Below are 22,331 nucleotides of genomic sequence, written 5' to 3'. Positions count from 1 at the left end.
GAGAGAGAGGAGAAAAGAAAGGGAGGGAGGGAGGGAGGGAGGGAGGGAGGGAGGAAGGAAGTAAGGAAGGAAAGGAAGGAAGGAAGGAAGGAAGGAAGGAAGGAAGGAAGGAAGGAAGGAAGGAAGGAAGGAAGGAAGGAAGGAAGGAAGAAGGAAGGAAGGAAGGAAGGAAGGAAGGAAGGAAGGAAGGAAGGAAGGAAGGAAGGAAGGAAGGAAGAAGGAAGGAAGGAAGGAAGGGGATGCATATATAAATACACCAGGACTGTTTGCTGTCTTGAAACCTTATTGAAAACCAAAAATCATTCGCCATATGACTGGATCAAAGGGATGCTGAAACTTAAGATGAAAAGCAGAGAACTCCCCATGGGAGAAATGCATCTCCTACTCCTTGGGTGACCCTAAGAAAGGAGAGAGTCTGGATTTCTGTGAGGTCCACCCTTCACCTTCCCAAGGATGGTCTCCAGCAGCATCTGTAAATGGGAACTTCAGGAAGCCAGACCTGCCCTACTGAACTGGGGGTCAGGGGTGGGGGGGCTGATGGCATAAGCAGAAATAAAGCAGCTTCTGCATGGCTCTAAAGAAGCCGCCTTTCTGGAACAGCTGTTTAGTATGCTCAAGTATGCTAAAAGGCTTTGCTGATGAAATGATTTGAAATGGTTTCTTCTCAGGGATCTATTTTTTAAAAACCGTTTGGGGTCAGAATTTCCTAATGTAGTAGTAGACAGAGGAAAAAGGAGTCATGACAGGGTCTGTCTAGGGGTACACAAGGGGCTGGATATTTACCTCATAGAAGAATAAAATAGTAGGTCAGAAGGTCTTCTAGTCCAACCTTCTGCCCATGACAGGAGATCCAATACCATTTTGGGCTTGATGGGAGCATAGAAAGAATAACAGAATAACAGAACAGAATAACACCGTTGGAAGTGAGCTTGGAGAACCTCTAGCCCAATCCCCCACTCAAGCAGGACATCTTATACTATTTCAGACAAATAGTGTCCAGTTCCTTCTTAAAAGCTGCCAGTGATGAAGCACCCACAACTTCTGAAGGCAAGCCGTTCCACTGGCTAATTGTTCTCACTGTCAGAAAATTTCTCCTTAGTTCTAGGTTGCTTGTCTCTTTGGTGAGTTTCCATCCATTGCTTCTTGTCATGAGTTCAGGTGATTTGGAAAATAGGTTGACCCCCTCTTCTCTGTGGTAATTCCTCAAATATTGGAACACTGCTATCATGTCACCCCTAGTCCTTCCTTTCACTAAACTAGACATACCCAATTCCCACAACCATTCTTCATATATTTTAGGCTCCAGATAGCTAATCATCTTTGTTGCTCTTCTCTGCACTCTTTCCAGAGTCTCAACATCTTTTTTATATTGTGGCAATCAAAACTGAATGTACCCCACTGCATGCTTCCTTCTATGTAGGTGAAGTTCCATTGAGGAGTACACATTGAATGCGATTGATCGGCCAGTTATGAATCCATCTGGTGGTGATGCTGTCAATGCCACATCTGTCTAGTTTACAAAGAAGTAGGTTGTGGTCTACTTTGTCAAATGCCTTACTGAACTCTAAGTCTACTATGTCCACAACATTTTGCTGATCCAGTAATTTAGTCACTTTGTCCAAGAATGAAATAAGACTTGTTTGGCATAATCTGTTTTTGACAAATCCATATAGGCTTCTAATAACTTGGCTTCTAGTTGTTCACAGATCTATTGCTTGATTATCTTTCCTAAGGTCTTCCCAGGTATTGATGTCAGGCTGATTGGTCTACAGTTTCCTGGATCTGTTTTCTCCCCCTTTTTTTTTGAAGATTGGAACCACATCAGCTCTTTTTCCAGTCCTGTGGTATTTCCTTGGTGCTCAAAAAGCTTTGAAAGATATGATCCAGTGGTTCCAAGATCACATCTGCCAGCTCCTTCAGAACTAATGAAGGAAGTTAGATCTGGGCATTTGAAGGCAGGAGGACTCATTGAACTTTCTGAAATTATTTTGATTATCCAGATGCCTTCAAAACATGAAGGATCAGAATGAATCCATACTGGATTTGACCTACCCAATATGCTTGGAAGGCATTTCTTTTCTCATATCAGGTGGTCTTTGCGATCCTTCAGGTTGGTCCTCCTCAAAGTTGGAGAAGAAGATCTGAGGGAGATTTTTGAAAGCATCTGGATAATCAAAATGAGGTGGAGAAAAAGCTCTGCCTTGCAAAAGGAGTGAGAGCTCTCTTTTTGGCAGGGCAGACCTTTTCTTCCACCTGATTTTGATCATCCAGATGCCTTCAAAACTCTCTCAGATCTTCTCCAAGTTTGAGGAGCACTAACCTGCAGGACCACAAAGACCAAGTAGCCCCCTTTTCCACCCCACCCTAGGGATTTATTTCCCACCCACCCCCAATCCAGCTGCAGGCATGGCCATGCCTGACTCCGTCTGATATGAGACTGTCAGAGCTTAAGAATAGTCTCTGCTGAGAACATACCAGCAAGTATCATGCCCACTTGGTAATGGGAAAGGGAAATCTAGGTGTCCCTTGACATCAAAACGGGGTCTTGAGACTTCTCTCCAGAATTGTGTCTGCATTGCATCCCAAAGTGAAAGGTACAGTAGAGGGGTTACCAGGGAGGTCAGTTCATTTAGGACCAAGTATCTTCTTCCTAGAAACCTGTTGCTTTATAGATGTTTAAAACAAATCAACAACAGTAATAAAGCAAATCTACCCACAGACCCAAGAAAAAATCTGGGCAACCTTTGCTACTTGCATGATACGAATCTACCTTTTCTGCACTGTTGCAACCCCACAGGCACAGTAGCATGGCTTTAGAAGGGACTTGGAGGCCTTTAAAAAGTTTATCCTTGTTCTGCAAGCCTAATAAAAGTTTCCTGGTGTTTTTGCGTAGGCACATAACATTTCTTTGTAAGGAAGTGAAATGTCAGGAGCCCGGTTGTGAAGTATGCAGCCATCAGTCTCCACTTCGGTCATGAGGGCAGGGCAGAGAGGGAGAAAGATGGAGAAGCCAAGAGAACACCAGGTTCCTATTTAGGTTTTTGGTTACTGCTTCGCTAAAATATTTATTTTTTTATGGATGTTTCTATCTCAACCCTTTCTGGAGTCTAAATATTTGGACGATCAAGGAGTGATAGCTAGACCCAGCACAAGTGAAGGCATTCCACACTCTTTGCGGCATTCCTGTGTGGGTCAAGTAGAATGTGCAGTCTGCTCTCTCAGTCTTGCCACAGTGCAGACCAGGTAGGGCCGAGCTCAACCGTCACCGGTGCTCCGTTGCGCACGGCTCCTTGATTGGCCTCAGTCCAGTTCTGCTCCTACCCTGATCCAGAGTATTAGGAAAGAGGGGCCTCCCTCACCCCACTCTCTTTTAGCTCCCTTTCTGCAAATCTTCACAGAAGAGGGAGAGCTGCTCCCATTTTGTTCCAATTCTCCTCCATTAGAAAGATATCAGCCTTTTAAGGATCGCGATAGCAAGGCTAACACAGAGAATGAGCTGAGACTTGTGAGAATCCAGCCACCTCCTTCTCTGTCGTCCCCTTCTTCTCTTGCCCTCAACCTTTCCCAGCATGAGGCTCTTCTCCAGTGAGTCCTTCCCTCTCATTAGGTGGCCAAAGTATTTGAGTTTTAGCTTCAGGATCTGGCCTTCTAAAGAGCAGTCAGGGTTGATCTCCTCTAGGACTGACCGGTTTGATCGCCTTGCAGTCCAAGGGACTTGCAGGAGTATATGGGTGTGCATCTACTAAGAACTATTAAGAGATTATCATAAATAAGTCAAGGCAAACTCACCTTATCTCCTTTTTAACATCATTCATAGTTTAATAGATTGGCAAAATATCATGGCATAGTCCGTGGTTTCAGCAAAACGTCCCATAAGGTTTCTCCTGTTTATTAAAAGAGAAAAAATTGGCCTAGTAGTGGCTGCTTGCTGTTCAAATGTTTATTCATGACCCATATAAAGGGGTGGAGGCACCAGTTATCACATTTGCAAATGACTGAAATCTTGGAGGAGGGACTAATACTTTAAAAGAGAAATAACAGATTCTGAAGGATTCAGATGTCTTGAAGAACTGACTGAAACAAACAGGATGAAATTTAGTCCTAGACTCATGCATCCAGGGAGCAAAAGAAAAAGTAAAAGAAACAAAAAAGGAAACACTGAACATTGGAGCCTGGCTGGCTGTGAAAAAGACCTTCGTCTTCTGGTAGGTCACAGAGTTGAGGACAAGCTAACAGTTTTGGGAAGTTTTCACAGAGTACAGATCATGAGAAATAATTGCCCACTTTTATTCCACTTGGTCAGGCCTCACTAGCAGTCCTAGGCATGGAATGTTAAATAGGACATCAACAAATTGGAAGAACGTCAGAGGAGGATACAGTACCAAGATGGCGAGGGGACCAGAAGTCAAGTCTTACCAATAACAGTTAAAGGACCTGGTCATTCTAAGCCTAAGAAAAAAATGGCTATATTGGAACAGTGATTGTTTAGTGGCATACAGAACACAGAATGATAGAGTTGGAGTCTCTAGTCCAGGCGTAGGCAACCTTGGCTCTTTTATGACTCGTGGACTTCAACTCCCAGAATTCCTGAGCCAGCATGGGGGAATCTATGGCCCCTTCATGACTCGTGGACTTCAACTCCCAGAGTTCCTGAGCCAGCCTGGCTCAGCTTGGAAACCTCTCCCTTTCCCCTCAGCGTGGCTGGCTCAGGAATTCTGGGAGTTGAAGTCCATGAGTCATAAAAGAGCCAAGGTTGCCAACCCCTGCTCTAGTCCAACACCCTGCCCAAACTGGAGACCCTATAGAGAACAGTCCACTAATCCTTGTTTAGTGACTGTTCAAAGGCACTGAAAAAAAGTGACTTATGACCATTTTTCACACCGATGGCCATTAGAGCAGTGTTTTTCAACCACTAGTGTGCCGCGAGATGTTGCCTGGTGTGCCGTGGGAAAAATTGAAAAGTAATTATAAAATACTTTCTTTGTGTTTATTTGATTCCTATTCAAGAGAATTACTTTATATATAGTCAATATAGGCACAGAGTTAAATTTTTTAACATTTTCTAATGGTGGAGTGCCTCGTGATTTTTTTCATGAAACAAGTGTGCCTTTGCCCAAAAAAGGTTGAAAAACACTGCATTAGAGCATCGCCCTGGTCAAATTTAGACGATTACAATGGGCTCATTTTTATGTTAATTGCAGTGTCTCTGGGTCATGTGATTCCCTTTTGTGACCTCCTGACCAGCAAAGTCTACGGAGAAGCCAGAATCACTTTACAACTGTGTTGCTAACTTAACAATTGCAGTCATTCACTTAACAACTGTAGCAAGAAAGGTCATAAAATGGGGCAAAATTCACTTAACAAAAGTCTCATTGAACAATAGAAATTTTGGGCTCACCTGTGGTTGTAAGTCAAGGGCTGCCTGTACCATTCCAGACCAGTGGCTGTTCAGTCTCTTCTTGAAAGCCTCCAGTGATGGAGCACCCACAATTTCTGGAGGCAAGCCGTTCCACCACCTAATTGTTCTCACTGTCAGGAAATTCCTCCTTAGTTCTTGGCTGGATCAGTCTTTAATGATCTTCCATCCATTAATTCTTTTCTTGCCCCAAATGCCTTGGAGAATAGATTGAGCCCATCTTCTCTGTGATTGCCTTTCAAGTACTGGAAGTTATTTATTTATTTATTATTTGGATTTATATACCGCCCCTCTCCCGAAAGACTCGGGGTGGTGTACAGGGCAATTAAAACACTATATACAACACATAACATACAAAAATTAAAATAAATTAAACCAAGTAGCCCTAAACAATAAAACACGTTCTAAAATTTAAAATTTAAAATCTAAAACCCCAATCCCTCAGTCCAGGCTGGCAAGTTCAAATAGCCAAGTCTTCAGGTCGTGGCGAAAAGAACGAAGGTCGGGAGCCATCCGGAGCTCAACAGGAAGCTGATTCCACAGGGCAGGCGCGCCCACAGAGAATGCTCTCCCCCTGGGGGCCGCCAGTCGACATTCCCTGACCGACGGCACCCTGAGGAGGCCCTCTCTATGGGAGCGCAAAGGACGATGGGAAGTTAACGCCAGCAAAAGGTACTCCCGTAAATAATCCGGGCCCATGCTAGTTAGCCATGATAGTTAGCCTATCATGTTACCACTAGTCCTTCTCTTTGTTAGACTAGACCAGGGGTAGACAGCCTTGGCTCTTTTATGAGTCAGCTGACTCAGGAATTCTGGGAGTTGAAGTCCATGAGTCATAATAGAGCCGAGGTTGCCTACCCCTGGACTAGACATACCCAGTTCCAGTATAGTTCAGCCTCTAGACTATTGCAGTTGTGGTGGTGGTTGTGGACTCCATCCTAATGTGATAGTACAAAACAACTTTAGGCATCTTTTCACAATGCCTGTCATTTGGGTCAGTGAGCTGATTTATTTATTTATTTATTTTATACTGCCTTTATTACTTTTATAAAGCAATCAAGATAGCAAACATACCTTGTACTTCTTTCTCCTCTGATTTTCCCTGCAACAACCCTGTGAGATGAGTTGGGCTGAGCGAGGGGGACTGGGCCAAGGTCACCAAGCCAGCCTTCATGACCAAGACTGGCCTAGAATTCACCATCTCCTGGTTTCTAGCCTCACACCTATCCTTAAAATGTAGCTCCTGGGGATAGGTCTCACCCAGAAGAACTGTCCTAGGCTTGCTGAACTGGACAGCATTGGTGCCTTTGCCCAAATACTGTCCTTGACTTAATTGTGCATCAGGAGGAGGAGGGTGGATCTGAGATCTGAGATCTGAGATGGGGAGTTGCAGGGCGTGGGAAGATTTGCCTGTCCTTCCTTCCCTCCCTCCCTCCCTCCCTCCCTCTCCTTTCAGTCTTCGGTCTTATCCAGCAACCCAGCTGAGCCTGCTGGGATGGGATGAGATGAGATGAGAGATGAGATGAGATGAGATGAGATGAGATGAGATGAGATGAGATGAGATAATCTTTATTGTCATGAGACTCTGTGGCACTGAGAGCTAATGACAGGAGCGGATGCTTTTCTTCTATGAAAGTGGGCAGGAGTTATCAAAGCTCCTCCTGCTCCTGATGGAATTCCGGTTTGCTACCCCCTCAGAATAAGCTGTTCCTTTAACCAGGACAGGTGGCCACCCTCACAATTCTACCATGGGCTCTCCCAGCCCTCTTTCCCCCTCCTGCACCTGCCTACCTCCCTTTGCTGTCTGATGACCTCCGATTGGCTTGCTCTCTCCGTGTCCCGTTATCTGAGGAAGGAACGCAAAAGGGACTTCCCCAAAGAGGTTGAAATGGCCGGGTGACTGAAGCCGACTGGGAGTGACTCCTCGTGCCATTTTAATTAAGATCACATTTCTGGACAGGGAGACGGAGCATCTCCAAAGAATTAATCCGCTTCTGCATGCTTGTTTTCATTCAGTGGGCAAATAAGCCACCCCACGTCGATTGAATTCCTAAACTGGTGAAACGCAAGGTTTCATAACATGCAAGGCCAGTGTATAAAAATAGCTAAGGCATAACCCACATTCTTAATCACCAGTAGCAATGAAATCAGAATGTTTGTTACATCAGATTGGAAAATAGGGCTTTGCTTGCTCTGCTTTTCATCTAGAATAGCACTCCTTTTTCCTTCTTTTTTCAGAGAGAGAGAGAGAGAGAGAGAGAGAGAGAGAGAGAGAGAGAGAGAGAGAGAGAACATTCACCCCAAACCAGTTCTCAACTTTGTAACCCAAGGAGGACTGATCTTATTCCTGAATATCTTATCCTTACAGATGATTCAGGAGATTGCTGCAATGGGTATAATAGATTGAGAGAAGCAGGACTCTACAGTTTTTCCTCTTTTTTATTCTTAAAAACCAGAAAGAAGCAATTTCCACAAAGCTTAATCAGAACATTGCAGCAGTTCTACTTTCCTAATTGTTTTGCACCCTTTTCCAGCAGTTTCCTGCCCAATTTATAGCTTGGCACAATTAAATGCAAAAGTACACCACGAGCATTTTTATTCTGCATTCTGATTTTTTAGCCACAGAACTTTAAATAAGCATGCTAAACAAACCCATCACGTTATGACGTGAGCTTAACATATGTGTGAATGTATGTATGTAGATGCCCTACTACTATCTAGAGACAAGGGAGGGCTCAAAGCTATATTGCTCAGAACTCCTCCACCAATCAGCTACTCCTTGTTTGATGGTTTTACTCAGGCTAGTAAGCCTTTGACTTTGTTTTCCATCCAACTTTTTTTGTGAACTTTCCTCCTGCTCAATTCAGACTTAAAATCAATCGATAAAATAAATAATATAAAATAAATACATAAATATAAATAAATAAAGATACAATCCAACTTAAACAACTATTACTGTGTGATTCCTTTTTCAGCCATTTTGGTTGCTAGTTTTTAGACCTATGTTTAAACATCTTCCTTTTCAGATTTCCTTCTCTGATTCCTTTCTGATGACAATTTAAAAACTCCGTCTTCCAAGGCTAGTGAAGCATCTGATCTGATACCAGTCAGAGCTGGTGAGAGTCTTAACTGGTCCTATCCCTCCTTATCAGCAAAAAGAGTGCAAAGACTATTATCTGGGTTTCTCTGTGGCTCCTGGGGCACAAATGCAAAACAGTCTTAATAATATTAAAAACTAATAAGGTTACTAAGGTGCCTGCATGAGGGAAGTAGAAGCTATATTGCTTCAGGGCCCAAAGCATGTTGGTTGCCTTGGAAATGGCCAGCCCAGGGATTTCAAGTAGCTTGGTAGATTAAGTGGACTTAGACTAATAGATCTTAGACCACATCAAACCCTTTGATTCTTGCAAGGAGAACTTAGTCCACACTAGTAGGTGAGCTTTGGGGTTTCTTTGATATTTCTCCACAGATGTTGCTTTGCTCGGCCCCACATTACAGGTAGTTCTCAATTTACAACAATTCGTATAGTGACTGTTCCAAGTTACAGCAGCACTGAAAAAAGTGGCTAATTACCATTTTCACACTTATGACCATTGCAGCATCCCCATGGTGAATGTGATCAAAATTCAGATGTTCAGCAACATTATAAACTCCTGCAATGCCCGAAAATTGGGAAACTTTGTTTCACGGCAGTACAACAAAAGAAAAGGGGAGTAGCTTTATGTATCAAAAAGACAGTAGACTCCAAACAGGTCTATACAGATGAAGAAGGAAGAATTCTAATGGTGGAAATAATGATAAATTAAAAAAGATATTGATAATAGCAATATATGCACCAAACAACAAACAAGAAAAACTTGATCAAAATCTACACAGGAAAATATTGGAAATGGAATATCAAAATATCTGTTTAGTAGGAGATTTTAACCCAATTGTGGATGAAAAATTAGATTACAACAGTAGTAAAATAGGGAACAAAAAAGGGATTACCTAAGGTGTTTTTTTTTAATGGCAGAAGAAATCTGCATACAAGATGTCTGGAGAGAAATGAACCCCAAAAGAACTCAGTATACATTTTATTCGAATAAACACAAATCATGGTCTAGAATTGATATGATATGTCCCCTAAATTAAAAACTAATATACATGAGGTTGAGATAGAACCCAACATTTGGGCTGAGCATAATCCGCTAAAGCTGATCTGGAGTGGAGTAAAGAAGAAATCAAGGTGGACATTGAATCAATCTTTATTAAAAGAGAAAGAATTTACAGAAATAGCAGTAAAGGAAATGGATTTTTTTAAATAAAATAGAATAAAAAAGAATACACTCCAGAATGTATGGGATACAGCGAAAGCAGACTTCAGAGGACTAGCTATAACTTACATGGCTAAGAAGAATAAAGAGAAAAAGCAACCATGTACAATGTTAAGGGAAGAGTTTAAGAAATTGAATCTAGAACTTCAAATAGATCCACAAAAGAAAACCCTTAAAAGACAAATGGAGATAATTAAACATAATTTAAATTTAACAGAGTCAGAAGAATTGGCTCAACAAATCAAATGGGCAAAACAAAACTGTTTTGAAAATGCAAATAAATTGGGAAGATGGCTGGCTTATAAACTGAAAAAAGAAAGAGAGAACAAGTTGATAAACAAACTGCAAGATGAGAAGGGAAATGTGCAACTCCAAAATGAGGCAATAAAAAAAATAGTTAAAGAATATTATGAAAAACTATGTGATATAGAAAAAAAAACTCAGGAAAAAATAACACAATATATGGAGAAAGCCAAGTTACCAAAAATTCCAGAAAACTTTAAAAATATGCTAAACAGAAAAATAACAAGGATGGAACTGATGGAAGCTATAAAAAGACAAAAAAAAGAGATAAAACCCCAGGACCAGTTGGGTTACCTGCAAAGTTCTATAAATGTTTTCAAGATACATTAAGCTCCCCAATGAAGGAAGTTTGTAATGAGGTATTATCAGAAGCTACATTTCCAAATACATGGATGGAAGCAAATATCACCTTAATACCAAAAGAGGACTCAGATCTGCTACAGATGAAAAATGATAGACCAATATCACTACTGAATGTGGATTGCAAAAATTTTGCCTCAATAATAGCAGGGAGAGAGAAAAGATTTTTGATGGAATTTATTCATCCAGACCAAAATGGATTTTTTTACCAAAAAGACAAATAAAACACAAGGATTATTTTAGATGCATTAGAATACAATGAAATGCACCCATGAAAACAAATGGCACGATTTTCTTGGATGCTCAAAAAGCCTTTGATAATGTAAGCTGGCAATTTATGACAGAACAATTAAACTGCATGGATTTTGGAGAAAAGTGTATAAATATAATCAAGACAATATATCATAAATAATCAGCAAAAGTAATTATAAATGGGGACTACAAAGAGAACTTTAATATAAAGAAAGGCACAAGACAAGGATGTCTGCTATCCCCATTGCTATTCATATTGACTTTGGAAGCTTTGAATAGGAATATCAGATAAGACCCAGAAATTAAAGCAATGGAGATAAAAGATGAAAGCTATAAATTACAAGTGTTTGCAGATGACTTGGTATTTATCATAGAAGAACAGTTGGAGACAACTCCTAAACTATTGAAAAGGATTGCGTAATTCAGAGAACTAGCAGGATTGAAGATAGAGAAAAAACAAAAGTTATAGTTAAAAACCTTACATCTAAGCAAAAAGAACAGTTGTCAGAAAAATTGATTTTCAAATAGTTAAGAAAGTTAAAAATTTGGGAATATATCTAACAGCAAGATGTGCAATGAAACTATTTTCAGAAACTATTTTCTTCAAATTTTCTTTAGGATCTTCTTTTAAGCCTCTGATTCTCACGGCAAACTCCATCTGATGATACTGTACCAAGGTCAAATCACAATCAATTTTCTCCACCACATTTTCGGTTTCTGTCATTTTTACTTCTAATCTAGTATTATTTTGACTGAGATCTTCCACTCTTTCGTCCAAACGCTCAATACATATAGCCATGCCTTGAAATGCAGATAAGATGTCTGCCCTTATTTCTGTTAGTTTCTCTGTGATCTTTTCATCCATAACCTCAGCTAGTTTTTCTGTTAACTTCTCATCCAGCTTTTCATCCATTATCTCAGCTAATTGTTGCAATTGCTTTTCCATAATCTCTTGCATCACATTCTGCAAATCTTTAACTGTAAGGGCTGGTGCAGGTACGGGTGCAGGGGGCAATAAAGCTTGCAATGAAGACTGCTGCACCGGAGAAGACCCGGCACTTCTAGAAACTTTAAAAGATGTAGCCGCCATTTTCACCCACTATTGTCAGCTACGCACTTTCACTTTCAAGCTCAGCAAAATCCATTGAGTTAAAGATCAAAAGTCCACTTTCACCTGAATCTCCTGTATCGCTCTGCCTGCATCCTAGTTCTCCAAAGTTCTTTCTTGTTAGCAGGGATGGTTGCAGACCACTGTTCTGCTCCGAAAAGCCTCGCAGTCCGGAGCATACCCAGGCTTCGGGGGGGCTCAATCCTTCAGCCGCCAAAACTTTAAGTTCTGGCGGCCCCGGAGAGCTCTACCCCTACCTGGGCGCTCACCCCCTCCTCTTCTCCCAAGGAGGGGGCTTCCGAGCCGCCAAAACAGCTGATCGGTGCTGTTTTTGGCGGCTCTATGGAGCCGCGGGGCTGACAGCCTAAGAATGGCTGCCTCCGGCGACGCCTTGCCATTTGGAAGTCCTCCATCTTTTGCGACCTGAAGCTTTTGGAGTGCCTCTTCCAAAATCACCTGCACTCTCTTTGGCCTTGCTCCTCCCACTGCTTCACTGTAAGTAAGTTTTTGAGATGCAGTCAAGACTCTCTGCTGTTCTTGCTCTTGTCTCATTCGTCTAGCTGCAGCGCGTGTCAATCTTTGGTCTCTGACCTCCTCCATTGATACTGAAATCTGATCCACTCCTGTAACTTTCTGGAATTCTCCATTCTTTCAGCTGCGTAGCTCCTTCAGCACCTTGTGTACTCTCACTTTGTAATTGAAGCTCTCCTTCACCATTCTTCCTTTTGGATTCCAGAAGTGGTATGGGGACTGCCTTCAAAATGTTGGCATAAAAATCACGTGCCTGTAACACTGTGAGAAGACCATATCTTGTGCCTGCATGCATCACCACCATACCTACTGGGATCTCCCATCTGAACTGGATATCCTGTCTTCTTAATTCTTCTGCCAAAAAAGAAAACTCTTTCCTTCTCCTTAGAATTCTTGGAGGGATTTCTTTTAAAATTAAAACTTCTTGCTCTGCAACTGCAAATTTGCTATTATAAAAGGCTTGAATAACCTCATTTCTAATTGCTCTCTTTGTAAAATAAACCACCACATCTCTAGGTAGTTTCCTTTGTCTTGCAATCTAGGAATTAACACGAAATATTTTATCTATATCCACCATAATATCTTCTGCTGAGCGCCCCAGAACCTCTTCGAGGGCTTCTGAAACTACTTTTTTCAAATTTTCCTTAGGATCTTCCTTCATCCCTCTAATTCTCACAGCAACCTCCATCTCTCTATGCTGAACCAATAATAAATCGTCATCAATCTTTTCCCTCACCGTTTCAGCATCCGTCATTTTGGCATCTAATCTCACGTTATTTTGGCTAAGTTCTTCCACTCTCTCATCCAAACGTTCGATACAAACAGCCATGCCTTGAAGTGCAAGTAAAATGTCTGCCCTTGTTTCTGTGTTCTTCTCCTCAATAAGTTCAGCTAATTGCTGAGATTGCTTTTTCAAAGCCTCTTGCAAAACATCCTGCAGATCTTTTATTGTCAAGGCTGGTGCGGGTGCAGGTGCTGGGGGGGGGCATTAAAGCCTGTAATGAAGATTGCTGAACCGGCGAAGCCCCCGCGCTTCTAGGAACTTTAGATGATTTGGCAGCCATTTTCACCCACTTAATCCTGTTGCGCACTTTCACTTTTAAAAGTCTCCACAAAGTCTACTGAGTTAAAGTTCATATACTTGCTCTGACAACGTTCTCCTGTACAGCTCTGCCTGCATCCAGGTAATCAAAAGTTCACTCTCGCTGGCAGGGATGGTTGCAGCATCCTGCTCTGCTCCAAAGCCTTGGAGCAGAGGCGTCCTGGCGTCCGGAGCAAACTCAGGCTTCGGGGGGGGCTCAACCCTTCAACCACCAGAGTTTCAACTCTGGTGGTCTGAGGGAGCTCTACCCCTGCCTGGGCGCTCACCCCCTCCTCTTCTCCCGAGGAGTGGGCTTCCAAGCCGCCAAACAGCTGATCGTCACTGTTTTTGGCGGCTCTACGGAAACAACGGGGCTGACAGCCGAAATGGCTGCTGTCAACAGAGCCTTGCCACCCGGAAGTCCGTAACTTGTATTATTAAGCAAACAAATTAACCCAGACAACATGATGTTTATTAAGCACTAATCAAATGTAATAATAAAAAATTAATAGAAAAAATTGAAAAAAAATCCAGACGTTTAGCAACTGCCTCATATTTATGATGGTTGTAATGTATGGGGTCATATGATCCCCTTTTGCGACCTTCTGACAAGCAAAGTCAATGGGGAACCCAGATTCACTTAACCACCGGGTTACTAACTTAACAACTGCAATGATTCACTTACCAGCTGTGACACAAAAGGTCATACAATGGGGCAAAACTCACTTAACAAACAAATGTTTCACTTAGCAACATACAGTACATTTTGGGCTCAATTGTGGTTGTGAGTTGAGGATCTGCTGTCGTGTTTTTTCTACACATTGTTCCAAAGGCAAGAGACCGTGATTATGTCCTAGATCAGGGGTAGGCAACCTCGGCTCTTTTATGGACTTCAACTCCCAGAATTCCTGAGTCAGCTATGCTGACTCAGGAATTCTGGGAGTTAAAGTCCATGAGTCATAAAAGAGTCGAGGTTGCCTACCCCTGTCCTAGAGATAGCTTCTCTTTCCTCAGTGACAACCCTAGGGAGGATATAAAGCCTGACATTACTAAAAAAAATAGTGAACTGGATGGCTATATCTCAAAATGGGTGTGTAGTACAGAGAAAAACAAACGGTCCTTTTTTATTGTCAGGAAAAGAACCTGATGAAAGTGCCCTGGGCCAGAGGAGCTGCTCTTGATCATCCTTTCAGACCCAGGAAGTCTGATTCTGGGACCTAGGACACCCCTTCATCCTCTTCAATTGTCCAAACACTTTTTTAGGAGTCATGGTGGCACAGTGGTTAAAATGCAGTATTGCAGGCTGACTCTGCACACTGCCTGGAGTTCAGTCTTGACTGGCTCAAGGTTGACCTCATCCTTCCGAGGTCGGTAAAATGAGGATCCAGATTGTTGGGGGAAAATAGGCTGACTCTGTAAACTGCTCAGAGAGGGCTGTAAAGCACCACAAAGCAGTATATGTCTAAGTGCTCTGGCTATTGCTATTCTAACAATACCCTTCTCCTACTGCATAGACAATGTTTTGATTATTAATTATGGGGAAAAAATCAGGGTCTTTTTCAAAGAACCCTTCTAGATTCAGTCATGGGTGGCAGATTAATGGGAATGACATTGAACACTCACAAAGGTCCCAAATTCAGTCCTTGAAAGAGAAGGTCAGAAGAAGCGTAGCTACCATATTAATATTTTTCCACATAATAGTAGGTAATTGGCTAGCTGGTGGACTAAAGGTATTTGAGGTAGGAGACGACCAGGCTGAGGTTGTGGGAGGCATCATATGCATCATCAGTCATGAGCCCCTGTGTGCCCACAAGAGATCTAAGTCCAGCCCGCCTTAAATTCCTTTCTATTCTTAACTCCTGCTAATTTCCTTTGGCTGCTACTAGCTCAGACTCTTGCACAGAGCTTAAGCTTACAATAAAACTTTATGCACATTTGCACTGCCTGGATTGCCTGATTTCCTGGGTGCTTCAAGTTTGAGGCCAAAATAATATCACAGCTGTCCTACAGTTCCAGTGATGCGCGTTGAAGAGTCCAGGACCATTGAAGGCTTCACAGTACAGCTTCTGAAAGGAACCTGGTTTTTGGTTCCTTCTCGTGTTTTTACTCAAACTTTTATGATGAAGCTGGAATGGTTCCACTGAAACTTTTGCCCAAATAGCACATGTTAGCTTACTGGCTCAAAGTTTTTTTTTCCAACACAGCTTGCCCAGTGTCTTTGACTTTTCAGGACAAATTCCAGACTTCTTGATGAAAATTACTCGGTGCCACCGTACACCATGGTGAATTCTTCCTCGATGCTTTGATTCTGGTGGGATTTGGTCAGGCCTAAACATCTTTCAGGCAGTGGATCAGACGATGATTCAATGTAAGCAACTCATAAGGGAGGCGCTGCTGAGCCTTAACTAGGCTTCTACAACCCAATATATTTTCTCTTCCTTTCCCCCCTTTTCCCTCTTCTCTTCCTGCCTTTTCTTTCTCTCCTCCTTTTAGTTATACACATATCATTTTATTTTTATTTTTGTTATTTCTTTGTTATAATTGGTTGGACCATAATTATCTTAGTCCCAACCAACCCTAGCATGACTTCAGCCAGCATTAGACTTAATGTAAGTTAGCATAGCGATACATTCCCAAAGTGTTTTGCACATTCTGGCACTACTTGTGCCCTTTCCCACTTATTTATAGCATTTAGATTATTCATTGTTAAATTAACTGTAATTTTATAGATTTCTCTTGCATATTAACTCCTGTACTCTGTAATTTTACTTTAATAATTTCATTTTCCCTTTGTTCTCTCAATATGGCTTTTTATTTCTATTTTAGTGTAATGCTATTAGTTCTACGCTGGTCTATCTCCCTTCCCTTTTATACCACAGAAGCCTACTGGGCCTCTTTCTCCTCTCCCTCCCTCTCTCTCTCTCTCACCCTCCCTCCCTCCCTTTTCTTCTTTGATTTAGATGTACCCAACTCCTTAGCTCTAGGCAATTCACAGTATAAAACCAAAACAATATACAATCTCAAAAAGCATAAAATGGTAACAAGATGGTGAATCCAGCCAACAACAGAAACATGCCAAAGACACAGAAAGGGCTTCAATCAAGCCCAGAGCCTGGGGAAAGGAGCTGGGACTTTCAGCCCCCACTCGCAACCCCCAGAACATTATTCGGTGTATTTCAGGATAGGCAAGCACTACCTGCGAAGGACAAGTCTGGGATTAGGGGTTTCTTCTGGAATCATGGCTCATGCTTGACCAACTGGCAGAAGAGGGATCTAGATGGCTGGCAACCCATCTGCAGTCCAGGAAACCTGACTCCTGTGCTCACACCTTCATCCCCCCTCAGCTAGATTACAGCAAGGCACTCTGTTATGTGCTGGGCTCTTGAGGAATACCACGTGGGTTGCTGGAGCAGCTAACGGCTCTCCAGCAACCCAAACTACAAGTCTCCTGTGCTGCAATTGCCTATCTCCAGGCGGAAATGGTTGATTCAAACCTATTGGCTGCCGCCTAGGGGCTAGACTATATATTGCGGCTGGTTACAGCCTTTTCCCCAGTACAGTTTCTGCATGAAATAAACTATGAGTTACCTTGTACTCAGCTACGTGTCTTTTTTCCTGTGCCAAAGAACCTGCTATTTAACACACTCCATTTGGGTTTGCCTTTAAAGGTTTCTTGGATGATAGTCCAGAATGCAGCAGCTGACATGTTGATGGTAGGTCACCACATGTTGGCATATTCAGAAGGATCTTGAAGAATACGGGGCCCTATCCGACAAGAGGCAATTCAGTGATGAGGAAAGTAAGTTCTACACTTAGGCAAGAAAACCCCAAAGCACAGGTAAAATAGCCACAGTTACCAGCCAATAACAGTAACTGCGGCTCCGGAGGTTACACGAGGCTGGCTCCTGGCAGTTATCAATGCTTCCTTGAGTGAGGGGTGCTTCCCTGCCGCCTTGAAGGAGGCGGTGGTGAGGCCCCTCCTCAAGAAACCTGCCTTGGATCCAGCTATTTTAAATAACTTTCGTCCTGTCTCCAACCTTCGCTTCCTTGCGAAGGTTGTTGAGAGCATGGTGGCACGGCAGCTCCCTTTGGTCCTGGAGGAAACTGAGTATCTGGATCTGTACCAATTGGGTTTCAGGCCTGGGTACAGCACAGAGACGGCATTGGTCGCGCTGGTGGATGATCTCTGGCGGGCCCGAGACAGGGGTTATTCCTCTGTCCTGGTCCTTTTAGACCTCTCAGTGGCTTTTGATACCATCGACCATGGTATCTTGCTGCGACATCTTGAGGGGTTGGGAGTGGGAGGCACCGTTTTACGGTGTTTCTCCTCCTACCTCTCGGGCTGTTTGCAGACGGTGTTGGCAGGAGGGCAGAGGTCAACCCCTAGGCCCCTTAGTTGTGGGGTGACTCAGGGGTCAGTACTCTCGCCCCTCCTGTTCAACATCTATATGAAGCCGCTGGGTGAGATCATCCATGGTTTCGGGGTGAGGTATCTTCAATATGCTGATGATACCCAGCTTTTTATCTCCACCCCGAACCAACCCAGCGATGCCCTCGATGTGATGTCCCATTGCCTGGAAGTGGTACGGATTTGGATGGGGAAGAACAGGCTCCGGCTCAACCTGGCCAAGACTGAGTGGCTTTACGTACCGGCATCTCGACTTGTCCAAGAGGTTCCATCTTTGGTTATGGAAGGAGAGGTGTTACCTCCCGTTGATAGGGCATGCAATTTAGGCATCCTCCTGGACTCACGACTCAGTTTTGAAGATCATATTGGAGTCGTGGCCAGGGGGGCATTTGCCCAGGTTCGCCTGGTGCGCCAGTTGCGCCCCTATCTGGACCGAGATGCCCTACGTATGGTCACTCATGCACTTGTTACCTCTCGGATAGATTACTGCAATGCTCTCTACATGGGGCTGCCCTTGAAGACCACCCGGAGGCTCCAGCTGGTGCAGAATGCGGCCACGTGGGTAGTGATGGGAGCATCCCGATACTCCCATATTACACCCCTCCTGCGTGAGCTGCATTGGTTACCGGTTGTCTTCCGGGTGAGATTTAAGGTGCTGGTACTTACCTTTAAAGCCCTACATGGCTTAGGCCCAGGATATTTGCAGGACCGTCTGCTGCCGGGGACGACTTCCCATCGCCCAGTGCGCTCACACAGAAAGGGCCTCCTCAAGGTGCTGTCGGCTAGACAATGTCGGCTGGCGACCCCCAGGGGGAGGGCCTTCTCTGTGGGAGTGCCAGCCCTGTGGAACCAATTCCCCCTTGAGCTCCGGATGGCCCCGGATCTCCGGTCCTTTCGCCGCGACCTCAAAACTTTCCTTTTTCATAAGGCTGACCTGGATTGACGACGGGTTTTTAAAAAGTTTTAATTTTTAATTGTTTAGTTAATTTATTTTGGGGCTGTTTGTTTAATTTCTTTTAACTTTTGTATTGTCGTTGTTATTGTTGTTAGCCGCCCTGAGTCCTTCGGGAGATAGGGCGGCATATAAGTCCCAAAAATAAATAAATAAATAAAACTGTGAGAGCGATCTAGAAGTCCTAACCTCTTAAATATGAGCCAGCTGCTACAGCTGTCAAAAAAGCCAACACAGTGCTAGGCTGTTTCTATAGATGAGTAGCATTGAGATCATGGGAAGTGGTAGTCCTGCTCTAAACTGCACTGGTGAGCTCATATTTGGAATACTGCACCCAGTTCGGGCCACCATAATACAAATAAGATGTTGAGGTCCTAGAAAGAGTGCAGAGAAGAGCCACAAAGAAGATATGGGGTCCAGAGGCTAAACCATATGATAAATGGCTAAATAGACCAGGTATGTTTAGCCTAATGAAGAGAAGGCACAGGGGAAACATGATCCCTGTCTTCCAGTACTGTCAGGGTTGTCACAGGGAAGAGGGCATCAATTTATTCTCCATAGCACCTGAGGACAAGTAACCTGTGAAAGCTCATCAGAGGTAGATTCAACCTGGAAATAAGGAGGAATTTCCTGACAATAAGAACAATTAATCAGTGGAACATCTTACTTCCTAGAGCTGTGCTCTATCATTGGAGTTTTCAAGAAGAGATTGGACATCCATTTGTCCAGGATGGTATAAGGACTCTTGCTTTGGGAAGGGGATTGGACTAGAAGACCTCCAAGGTCCCTTACGATTCTATAATTCTGATAGCAATGGAAGTAATTGTAATTGGCAAGTTGTGTCCTCCTGCCTGAAGAGGACCCATCCACACATGCTGCAGGTGCTCACTCTGTTCCTCTTGGAAGAGGACATCAAGGGATATGAGGAGAGTATTGCTCCACTGAAATGGATCAAGGAAGGCAGGAGCTTCTTGGACAAGTTAGCTGAAGCTCTCAGCAGGGGAAGAGAGCATCAGCGGATAGGAAAAAATGGCCGAGTGACACATGGAAGAAAGTGACCCCAAGAAGCAAGATAATGAAAAAGCAATCTATGCCTGCAGAGGTTGGGAAGTAGAATCTTCTAGCTTTGCTGGCTGGGGAATTCCAAAAGTTGAAGTCCATCCATCTTCAAATTGCCAAGGTTGAGAAACACTGCCTTAGACATTAATTGAGCAAGTGAGGGTCTTGTACACTTTATAAGGACACTTGGATCTTTGTGGATTGAAGTAATCCAAGAGCCTCTCTGGGAAAAAAGGGGCATGTGGTGGTTGCAGGTAATTCCCTACTAGGTATATTGTGTGTACCAACCCTACATGTCATCCCAGGAGATATGCTGTTTTCTAGGTGCTGGTATCCAGACAGTGGCAAAAATGTTCATTTATTTATTTGTTTATTAGACTTGTTTGCAACCCATCTTGCTTAGAGGTGACTCTGTAAAGCTTACAAACCTTGTTACCAACAATTCAATTCCTCCAATTAGCCTTTCTTTTTGGGGCGTGACACAAACAGAAGCGACTTCCAAAGAATGACCAGGCTGAGCCGGCGGGTGAGGTCAAATGCATCATCAGTCATGAGTCTCTTCACACCCACAAGAGATCTAAGTCCAGCCCGCCTTCAATTCCTTATCTACCACCAAATTGCTTTGATCATTAGTAGTTCAGATTCTTGTAGAGAGCTTAAGCTTGTAATAAATCTTTATACCCGTATGAATTGCCTGGATCTTTTGATCTCCTTGGTGTTTGACCAAACCGTGGGAAGGAAGGTAAAGGAACTGAAAGTGCAGGTACCTTTTCTGCCAGTCCTTGCATTTCAGGGCCATGGCACAAGAAGACCAAACAGAAGTTGACAACTGGCTACAAAGATGAAGTTGCTGAGTGAGATTTGAATCCAACAATAATGGCCTCTGCTACTTTCACAAGGAACACGTAGGAAAAGGTCTCCCTGCATTTTATAAACATTGTGAAGAGAATTTTGGCAAGTATCTCCCAGTTTCATCAGAAGGGCATTCATCTAGAATAGATGGGAGAGTGATATAAGCCCAAAGCTAAATATGCAGACAAGGACTGGGTCCAAGAAAGCAGCACACACACACACACACACACACACACACACAAAGAAGCGGGAGGCCATTGTAGGAATTCAGAATTTTGCAGACCACTACACCAGAGGTGCTAGGAGGTGATGTCACTCAAAGATTCTACTGTTTCTACACCATTGCACAGACTGCATGAAGTAAACAGAGAGAACCAACTCAGGAAGATAAGCATGATATGATAGGCATTGCTGAAACTTGATTGAATGATTTGTGATGGCTACAATTTATTCAAAATGGGGGGGCGGAGCCAGCTGTCAGAGCGGGCGGCTGTGTGAACGGAGTTCTCTCCACGCACAACCTCTCACCTAGTGTTCGCGGGGGCTTTTTGGAGCTTCAGGAGGTCCTGTAGGGGCATCCGAAGTCGCAGGCAGCCCGGAGAACCTTCATGAGCGGCGGTTCGTGTTGGAAATCCGGAGAAGTCTGATGCGAGCGAACCGGGGAGAAGGAGGCCAGTAATGGCCGACATGAAGATCTGACAGAGGGACGGAGCCAGCACGTAAGCAGCGGGACAACAGTGGAGCGGAGCTGACGGAGAGCATATCCGAATATCTAATAGGAAGCGCTTAAGAAAGAGGTACTGGTTTGAAGTGGGAGCCTCACGGAGAGGGAATAAGCGGCGATAGAAGTCTCGAGGGAGGCGTTTGGCAAAAACAGCAAGGAAAAGAAATTTGAGGACTATAGTGACTATATGACTGTTAGAGACTGAACTCTGGATTGTCGGGCGTGAAAAGTGACCAGCTTGGTTTATCCTGGGCTTTCCTGGTAAATTTTGAACTTCTGAACTTTTGAAACTTTTGAAATTGTACTCTACTTGTCACGGGCGGCCATTTGATATAGCAATTTAGTAATTGGAGGTTTGTTTAGTGGGACACCTACTGGTCTTTGACAGTAGAAGAAGACGGAAAAGGTGTCAACTTCTGCGCCGGAAACGGGGAAAAAAAAAGAACGTGACTTTGAATTTATTCAGACATATATACTATAGAATTCTATTATATAAATTGCTTAGTTGGTAATAAGTATCTGGTGGTAACTGTTTTACATACCTTTTGTCATAGAATTAAGAGGTTTATATAAGACCCAGGGTACTATATATTGATAAAACGTGTGTTACAACCGGGGAACCATGACAAGTATTTCGGGAGCAACTAAGCCTAGCGCTGGCAAAAAGGTGGCAACACAGGGACAAGGGATGGCCTCAAGTCCCTCCAATCAGAAGTCTATAGAGGATATGCTACAAAGGGAAAGATCTAACTCAAATTCTTTTAAAGATCTACATGCCCTGTTGCAAAACCTACACGAGGTAATGGCCAAAAACCATGAGGAGATGAAGAGAGAAATAGGCCAAATAAGAAATGACACTGGTGAATTAAAGGGGAAAATTCAAGCGATAGATGACAAATTCGAAGGGATTCAACAACAATTGGTCAAAAATGAACAAAGACTTCAAGATATGGAAGCTAGAATGGAAAA

Source organism: Vipera berus (assembly GCF_964194415.1).
Source record: "Vipera berus genome assembly, chromosome: 11".
Taxonomy (NCBI): domain Eukaryota; kingdom Metazoa; phylum Chordata; class Lepidosauria; order Squamata; family Viperidae; genus Vipera; species Vipera berus.
The sequence above is the reverse complement of the archived record's forward strand: the minus strand, read 5'-3'. Positions refer to the sequence as shown.